This window comes from Neopsephotus bourkii, unplaced genomic scaffold (assembly GCF_033783945.1).
Source record: "Neopsephotus bourkii isolate Nb327-2 ecotype Australia unplaced genomic scaffold, CSIRO-AGI_Nbou_v1 NB_1707, whole genome shotgun sequence".
Classification (NCBI taxonomy): domain Eukaryota; kingdom Metazoa; phylum Chordata; class Aves; order Psittaciformes; family Psittacidae; genus Neopsephotus; species Neopsephotus bourkii.
In genome coordinates, this window is record NW_026902181.1 from 776,178 (window position 1) to 785,904 (window position 9,727).

The following is a 9,727-nucleotide window of genomic DNA, read 5'->3' on the forward strand; positions in this document are numbered from 1 at the left end:
TACCGGGTCCTGCACTTGGGTAACGACAGCCCCATGCAGCCGGACAGGCGTGGGGGAAGGTCGGCTGGAAGGGGCCACAGAAGGATAAAGGCTGGGGCTGGTGTAGCCCGCGATGCAACGCGGCGCCTGGGACAGCACCTGGGGGGCGTGTCACATTGGGGGTTGGTTATGAGGGTGCCAGCAGGCAGCACTGGCCCAGTACGGCCTGGGGCAGCAGTGAGTGCGCACGCAGGGGAGGGGGGAGGCTGGGCTGGACAAGGGGCAGGGCAGAAACACAGGCCCCTGGGGGTGGGTGCTCACCCTGCATCGAGGCACTGGCTGCAAGCGCATGGGCAGGGCACACTGCTGCTGGCACCTGGGCCTCGCACAGGCCTTGCTGCCTCCCCAGCTGCCTCATTCCCTCTCCTGCCTGTCCCCAGCTCCCTGCAGCTCCTGCTGCAGCTCCCAGGCCCCACTCCCCACACTGCAGCCTCCATCCCTGCCTCTCTCCTTCCCTCCTTCCTTCCTTCCTTCCCTCCCCTCCCTCCCTCCCTCCCTCCATCCCAGCCCCACTGAATGCCTTCTGTCTCCTGCAGGCCATGGCTGTCACATACCTCTTTGTGTGGTTACTGCTAATTCTCATCCTGAACTTGGCCGTGGTCACTGATGAGCCACATGAAACCACACCTGACCGCATGCAGCAGCTTTTGGGGCTGCTGAACCAGGAGATGGTTTGGCTGCTGCAGAAGGTGAAGCAGCTGAGGCAAGAGGAGAGCAAGGGGCAGAGTTACGTGGTCTGGAGAACCCTGCTCTTTGCCTTGCAGCACTGGCAATTGGGTCTGATTGCTGGCGTCCTGCTCGTCCTGAGTGTCAGACTGTACTGGTGGCTCAGGAAAAGAAGCCATGAGGAGGACAGCAGCAGTGACGAGGAGAGCAGCAGCAGTGATGAGGAGAGCTCTAGCTCTGAGGAGGAAGAGCAGGAGGAGGCAGAGAATGAAGGAGAGGATGCCGATGGTGAGAGAGATGTGGGCAGTTATTTTGCAAGGCGCATCAGGTGGCCAGTGCGGAAACTGCAAGACGAGAGCAATTTGGTGTTCCTGCTGGTGGGTAGCCTCATCCGTGCTTCTCGACGGCGCTTGTCAAGTGATTTCTTCCCAGTGCTGGAAGCAGCCATCGGGGTGGGCAGTGCCTTTGAATGCTGGAGTCCCCATGAAGATGACGCTGTCTACCGTCTGCTTGTGCCCCTGAGGCCCCCCCCGTGGGCACGCCTTCCACCTGGAGGCGGGTGCCGTGGGCCAGAGGCTGCTGGACTTCTGCATCCGTGTGGAACTGGTGTGCACATGCAGGACGGAGGAGACATTGGGGGACACGCTGTGCTTCCATCACCACCCCGAGGAGGCACTGAGGAAGAATCAGAAGCCCAGCCTCCTACAGACACACCCTCTGCACCGGCTCCTACCTAGATGTGCAGAAGACTGCCGTATGGCTTCAGGACTTTGTGAGTTCAGCCTGGGAGTTTCTGCCTCAGTCACGTCACTACAGTATGAAGGTGCTGCCTTCCAGCCGCTCCTGCAAGCTGCAGCTGATACATATCTCGTGGGAGAACCTTGCTCATTGAGATGATGCCTGGCGTGCAGCAAGGCAACTCAGACATCTTCGTGAGCAGCCAGGCTACAGAGGCTCTCTGTACCTCAAGCACAACATGGTCACTGAGCTCCAGCGTGGCAGAGGCAAAGTTCTTCCAGTTGTTGATGGCCAGGGAGGTCCCAGCTGACAGCTTCCACCTCAACTGCCTGCAACTCTGCACCCGTATGCTGACGGGCACAGGATTTTCCAGCTATACCTTTAAGACAGTGGTGATGCACCTCCTGACTACCAGGCCCCTGGCAGGCTGGCGCAGGACGGATTTCCTTTTGCGGCTGGAAGCATCATCATGCGGTACCTTCGTTGCTGCCTGGAGGGGAAACGACTCAACCACTTCTTCTTTGGTAACGAGACCATTCCCGAAGAGATCATCTTGCCCCCGGCCTTGCAGAAGAGCTGCAGCCACTCAACCTCTTGCAGAACTTGGCACAGGATCCAGCTGCTCATGAGCAGGCAATGAGTGACTTCAGGGAGCTGCAGTTTCGGCTTAGAAGAGAGCTTTTCAACTGGCACTGATTTTCCTGCAGAAAGCTGTATTTGCCGAGTTCACAGCCGAGGACAGATGACCACCTCATAGAGGAGGCAAATAAAGGACAGAATGTACGACACTGGAAAGAAAAGGACTATCCCATGCAACTGACCTCTACCAAGAGCTTTTTTCTCTTGTTTTTTTGGGTAGCAACAAAGATGTCTTTCTCATTGCTTTCTCCTCTCATTGGCTGCAGCCAGAATGGGGTTTCACATAGGCCCGGATACTATTGCTGGCAGGTCTGGCTGCCTAGGGGCCAAGCGAGAGCCAAGCTTGACCACTATCTTCTGGATGCAGCCATCCAGCAAATTCCTCATCCACCGAACAGCCCACCCATCACATCTGTATCTCTCCAGTTTAGAGAAGGATTTTATAGAGGATTGTGTGAAAGGCTTTACAGAAGTCCACATAGAGAACATTCATAGCCCTTCCTTTGACCACTGATGTAGTAACTCCATCGTAGAAGGCCACTAGTTTAGTCAAGCAGGACTTGCCCTTGGTGAAACTGTGCTGGCTGTCTTGAATCACCTCCCTGTCCTCCATGTGTCTTAGCATAGCTCCTAGAAGGATCTGTTTCATGCTCTTTGCAGGCACAGAGGTGAGGCTGAAAGGTTTGTAGTTCCTAGGATCCTCCTTTCTGCCTTTTTTAAAACTGGTTGTGATATTGCCCTTTTTCCAGTCACCAGGGTCCTTACCTCACAGCTGTGACTTCTCAAATATCATGGAGAGTGGTTGGCAACTACATCAGCCAATTCCCTCAGGACTCTGGGATGGATCTCATCAGGTCCTATAGACTTACGTATGTTCAGGTTCCTCAAAAGGTCACAAACCTGATCTTCACTTACAGTGAAAGGGATCTTGCTTTCCAAGATCATGCCTTGAAGTTCATTCACTCTAAAGGTGTGGGGAAAGAGCCTGGCATTGAAGACTGAGGCAAAAACATTGTTGAATACCTCAGCCTTCTCCTTGTCCATAGTTACCAGTTCACCAGTCTTGCTCATCGGTAGCCAGGGAGGGGACACTGTTTGTCTGACCTTCCTGTTCTGGTTGACATACCTTATTATTCTTTGCATCCCTTGCCAAGTTGAACTCCAGCTGTGTCTTGGGCTTCCTCTGCACAAGGAGGCAGTGTCCCTATACTCTTCCCAGGATATCTGTCCCTGCTTCTATTGCCTATGCATTTCCATCTTGCCCTTTAGTTTGACCAGCAGGTCTTGACTCAGGCATGCTGGCCTCTTGCCTTCCTTACTCAGTTTCTTACACCCAGGGACTGTGAGCTCTTGTGCTTTATGAAAAGCATCCTTAAAGATTTGTTAGCTCTGTTCTGCTCCCTTATCTCTGAGGGCAGTTTCCCTGTTAGTCCTATTGATTAAGTAATTCAAGAACTGCAAGTTGGCTTTTGAAGCTGGAAAGTTCGTGGCTGCCAACTCCACAAGTGCATGATCACTGCAGCCCAGGATACAGGTGAGCTCACCTGCATTGGTGACCATCAGGTTCAGTATCACATTCCCCCTGGTAGGGCTCTCTATAACCTGGCTGAAGAGCTTCTCATGAATGCACTCCAGGAGTCTCCTGGATTGCCTACAGCTCATTCTGCTGCTTTTCCAGCAGATGTCCTTGCTCATGAGCTAGTGGGGCTCACTGATAGAGCATCATGTTTACATGATGGGGGAGGGGAGCAATATCAAGCTTCCCCATGACAAGCTGTGGGATAAGATGCCAAGGTTAGATGGGCAGCGTGCTAGTGAGAACCATGAGCTGGTGGCTCCAAGACATGTTGGTCACGCTGGAGCACACTTGAAATCTCATAGAATCATAGAATAGTTAGGGTTGGAAAGGACCTTAAGATCATCTAGTTCCAACCCCCCTGCCATGGGCAGGGACACCTCACACTAAACCATGTCACCCAAGGGTTTGTCCAACTTCGCCTTGAACCCCACCAGGGATGGAGCATTCACAGCTTCCCTAGGGAACCCATTCCAGTGCCTCACCACCCTAACACCAAAGAATTTCTTCCTTATATCCAATCTAAAGTTGCCCTGTTTAAGTTTGAACACGTTACCCCTTGTCCTGTCACTACAGTTCCTAATGAATAGTCCATCCCCAGCATCAATGTGGGCCCCCTTCAGATACTGGAAGGCTGCTATGAGGTCTCTATGCAGCCTTCTCTTCTCCAGGCTGAACAGCCCCAACTCTCTCAGCCTATCTTCATATGGGAGGTGCTCCAGCCCCCTGATCATCCTCATGGCCCTCCTCTGGACTTGTTCCAACAGTTCCATGTCCTTTTTATGTTGAGAACACCAGAACTGCACACAATACTACAAGTGAGGTCTCACAAGAGCAGAGTAGAGGGGCAAGATCACCTCCTTCGACTGGCTGGTCGTGCTCCTTTTGATGCAGCCCAGGATATGGTTGGCTTTCTGGGCTGCAAACGCACACTGAAGCTGGCTTATGTACATTTTCTCATCAACCAACACCCCCAAGTCCTTCTCCACAGGGCTGCTCTGAATCTCTTCTCTCCCTAACCTGTAGCTGTGCCCGGGATTGCCCTGACCCAGCTGTAGGACCTTGCACTTGGCATGGTTAAACTTCATGAGGTTGGCATCAGCCCATCTCACAAGCATGTCAAGGTCCCTCTGGATGGCATTCCTTCCCTCCAGCGTATCAACCGAACCACACAGCTTGGTGTCATCGGCAAACATGCTGAGGGCGCACTCAATCCCACTGTCCATGTCAGCGACAAAGATGTTAAACAAGACCAGTCCCGACACCAATCCCTGAAGGACACTACTCGTTACTGGTCTCCAGCCGGACATTGAGCCATTGACCACAACTGTTTGTGTGCTGCCATCCAGCCAGTTCTTTATCCACCGAGTGGTCCATCCATCAAATTGATGTCTCTCCAATTCAGAGACAAGGATGTTGTGTGGGACAGTGTCGAACACTTTGCACAAGTCCAGGTAGATGACATCAACTGCTCTACCCCTGTCAGTCAGTTCTGTAGCCCTATCATAGAAGGCCACCAAATTGGTCAGGCAGGATTTCCCCTTAGTGAAGCCATGCTGGCTGTCATGAAGAAGGGGCACCTGATGTAATACAAGCCAACACAGAACACACCAGTGAAACACCCTGAAGGAATTAATAACCATTCCTCTAAGAAAGTGATGAGACTGATAGCCCAGCTGAAGTGCCTCTACACCAATGCAAGCAGCATGGGCAACAAAGAGGAGGAGTTGGAAGACACCACAAAGCTGGAAAGCTGTGACCTGGTGGCCATTACTGAAGCATGGCATCTTCATGGAGCAGGGATAAGCACCTGGACAAAAATGTTGCAGCGATATGAAAGGGAAATTCAAATGTCAGCATCAAGTCCTTAGACACCTTTGAGAGAGTTTCCTGTTTTTCCAATCCGTTAGGGCCAGGTGGTGAGCTCACGCAGAGGTTGATCAGACCTTATTTACATGAGTAGCTTGCAGTGTCGACAGCACCTATGCTATCAGCACCTAGCTGCTGCAAATTACCAGCAGAATCTTACAGCAGAAACCCACACAAAAACAGGTTTTTTGTTTCAAATTATGTGCCAAAAAATGGCACGTCAGATTCTTTAGCTTCCAGAAGGTGGCGCTCGCCATCCTCTGAGCATCATCCTGCCTGTTTTGGTGTACATCTGCAACGCACAAGGCTGCTCGCTCATCACGCTCAGTAAGACTTCGGTACGGAGCTTGTTTTCACGTGATGGTCATTCCCTACTCCACAAACCACTGTGCTGTCTTTGCATATGTTGCTGCTTTGGTGCTGGGCTGAGCAAAGATGGTGCTGTCAGCCCAAAGAGAGATTAAGTGATTTTTAAGGAATTTCTTTATCACCATCCTGTGTAAATAGAGATTAGAGGCAGAATGTCTTTCTTATAGCTGGGAGCTGAGTCTGCAAACAGAAGGGAATACAGTGCTGTCCACTAGTACCCTCAGGTCCCTCACTACAGAGCTGCTTTCCAGAAGGACAGCCCACAGCCTGTACTGGTGCATGGGGTTATTCCTCCCCAGATGGAGGACCCTGCACTGGCCTTTGTTGAGTTTTCAAAGGTTCTCTGCCCATATCTCCAGCCTTTCCAGGTCCTATGAATACAGCACATGTTCTGGGGTGTCAGCTACTCCTCCCAGTTTTGTATTGTCAGCGAACTTACTGAGGAGGGACTCTATCCCTTCATCCAAGTCACTGATATATGGGTTAAATAATACTGGACCCAGTTCTGATCCTTGAGAGACGCTGCTAATTACAGGTCTCAAACTGGACTCCGTGCCACTGACAACCCTCTGAGACCTGACATTCAGCCCATTCTCAATTCCTATCACCATACACTCATCCAGCTAGCACACATTCTGAGCTTGCCTATGAGGATGTCATGGGAAACAGTGTTGAAAGCCTTGCTGTCCTGGGTTCAGCAGTAGCAGTCACTTTTTCTCCTTCTTAGTAGCGGGTGCAGTGCTGTGTTTTTGACTTTCGGCCTGGGAACAGCACTGACCTTTTATTTCCCTTATCATTATTATTATTGGTGGTAGCAGCAGTGGTTTGTGTTATACCTTAGTTACTGGACTGTTCTTATCTCAAACCATGGGAGTTACATTCTTTCGACTCTCCTCCCCATCCCTCTGGGAGCAGGGGAAAGAAAGAGGGGGAGGGAGAGAGTGACTTCATGATTTATGGCTGAGCTTAAACCACGACACTTGATAAAGTCCAGGTAAACAACATGCACTGCTTCTCCCTCATCTATCCAGCCAGGTGTCCCACTGTAGAAGGCAATCACATTGGTTAAGCCTAACTTCCCTTTTGGTGAATTTCCCTCACAGATGGCTTTCAGCATGAAGTCCTCGATCAGCTTTAGAAAGCAAGTTTCAGCTAATGCCTGGCAGACATGTGTGAGCCTGGTGCTCCACCATTTCAAGTCAGCCTTGAGGTCTACATTGCACAGAGCCCACTGGGCTTCACCAGGGACACTGGACAGCCTCATAAGCAATGATAGATGCATACAGACCAAAGGGGCATCTCCTTCTACCCTGGGTGCCTAGAGATTTAAGAGCAGAGACAAATGGTGGATGGAACCGGACAGGTGGAAACGCACAAGGTCACAGAAGAGACTACGCAAAGCCTGGGGTGCCACTCCAGTGCAGTCATCACAGCAGAGGTGATCTCTGTGTGCAGGTCTCAAAGAAGGTGATGAGATGTTAATGGGAAGTATAAAGAGCAGCACAGGAGAATATATGAAGGTGGTGGGATGAAAGTGAAGCAAGATGGTTATCACTGATCGAACTCATGCTTGGCCAGGAGAGCATCTACTGGGCTGTGGAGGTGTGAAGCAAGAAGCTGTGATGTGCTGGAGAGAGTGAAGCCAGCAGCAGAGAGACAAAGCAGGTGAGTAAAGCAATAGGATGGGAAACATCATCTCTTTATGCAGCATTTAAGAAGATGCTCTTGTGTTGAGGATGACACAAACTTTGCTGCATGGATGGACTAGCAAACAGACACTGCAAGAAGGGAAGGTGGTGACTTTGGGAAGTCTCACCAAGGCCTCTCTGCCATTGTGATTTCCTCAGATTTACTCCCCATGTCCCTGGTGAGGGTTGCACACCACCTCTTGCATTTCCCAAATTGCCAGACACTTTCCAAACCTCCGTCTAGGGAGGCCAAACTATGACCTACTCACAGGTGCTTTTTTTCCCCCACACCTAGCCTCCTAAGAACCTGGTTGCAAATTGCTTCCTGAAGCAATTCCTGAATTGTTCTTTCCTTGCACACTTGCAAGCAAAAACAGTCACCCCAAGCTGATAGAGGCTCTGGAAAATGTCGATTCACACTTGGCTCTTTCAGTGCCCTGCACCAAGTGCAAGAGGCATTTCAGTCCTTGTGCTTCATTTCAACACTACCAATATTACCTTTTTTCCTTTAATGAGAAAAGATCTGGGGAGGTAGAAGGAACAGTAAAGGAGGTTTGTTCCTTTCTCTTGCTTTGTAAGCTGAGCAGAGGAGAGACAGCTGGGCCTCAGCCAGCTGGTGATTATTTGCTCCTTTGTCCCTCTGCCAAGGCATTTTGCTCACCTTGATATTCCCATTCCAGCGACCAGTTTGGGGAATGCAGCTCTGGCTCTTCCTTGCCAGCAGGCAAGCACATGAAAAACTGGGTGGCCAAAGTGCAAACTACATTACCTTGGGGAACAGTTCACCTTGATGTTGCCTGAAAGTAGAAGTGCCAGGTCAGGAGCGTTTTGCTGCTTTCTGCACTGTGGGGAGCGTCTTTGCTACAAGGTAGAAGAGAGACCATGTTACAAATCAACTGCTCTTTGGGGTTTTTCCCTCCTCAGTCTGTGTATCAAATAAAGGGTGCCCAGTAATAGCAGTCTCAAAGAGTCTTCTGCTAAGAGCAGTAAGCTCAGGGTAGAAAGAGCTTGGCCCCTGGACTAAAATGACAGCTTCTACCTATACTTCCCATGTCCGGAGTTTTAAATTTGGGTCTTTAGGAAGTGGGTGTTTTTCTGAATTCCTGTTTCTGGAGTAAGGCAATTGTGCTACAGGTTTTAACTTTTGCAGAAGGGGTTGTTTCTGCTGCTACATGTGTGCAGGAAAAAAACCAAGCTGTGCTGAAAGCACAAAACCCCAATGAAGAAAGCCAACTTCTGTTATTTAAATTAAATAAAATTTAAAAGATCTCCTGATTTGGGGAAGCTTAATTTACAGTTGTGCAGTCTGAGATTAACAGTACTGCACATCCATGAGACTTGAACTGCAAGTTCGGCTGCTTGATTCAGTGCAAAAAAGTAACACGATCTGAAAAAAAACCCAACCCCACAAACAAAAAAATTCAGCCTCCAGCCCACACAAGCTTCATCTAAAGTGCAACTCTCAGCGAGGTAGATGGGAAAGCTGAAGCACGCATGCAGCCTTGAGCCAGCGATTTCCAACCTGTCTCACCAGTCGTGCATGCTACAGCCAGCGCAGGATCAGGACTTTCAGCAGTTGCTGGTGGCTTCCAGCAGCCTCATGACAGCAAGTGGCTCTGGTACATGCTCAGCCTTTCTGCACCATTCTTCAATCCTGCTCCTAATGGAAATGATGACTCAGGCTTAATGAAGGAGCACACCTTCATCTGTGTACGAGCAAGAACTGTGTCGTCTTTGTTCTGCCGCTGCCTGCGATGCATCGTGCCTCAAAGCCTAACCAATAATCACATTCTCTTATTTTCTAAGCAGAAGATAAAAATAATTTGCTTGTAAGTCACCCATAGATGAACAACCTGTGGCTGTAACTCTGAATTACTACTTCAGCCTACTCTAACCCCAGCTCTACCAAAATTCTCATTTGTATAATTTGACATCTTCCTACAGGCTCTCCATGAGGAGGATTAAGAAAAAACGGATTTTCAGAGGGGGCTGAGGTTTGTGAGAAGTTTGTTTTTAAACTGTGCACTCAACAGGGTGTAAAGATTGCACAGATCACGTTAGGATAAGCTCCTACACACCCATCTGATAAAGACACTGAAGAGACTGTTTTCTCAAAGCTGGAGGTCTAGTTTTGAAAGTACTC

General features: G+C 50.0%; 1 pseudogene; it reads left to right on the plus strand.

The window, feature by feature from the left end:
• Positions 1 to 578: 578 nt before the first annotated feature.
• On the plus strand, positions 579 to 2,139 carry LOC133224739 (inositol 1,4,5-trisphosphate receptor-interacting protein-like 1; annotated as a pseudogene).
• Positions 2,140 to 9,727: the final 7,588 nt, after the last annotated feature.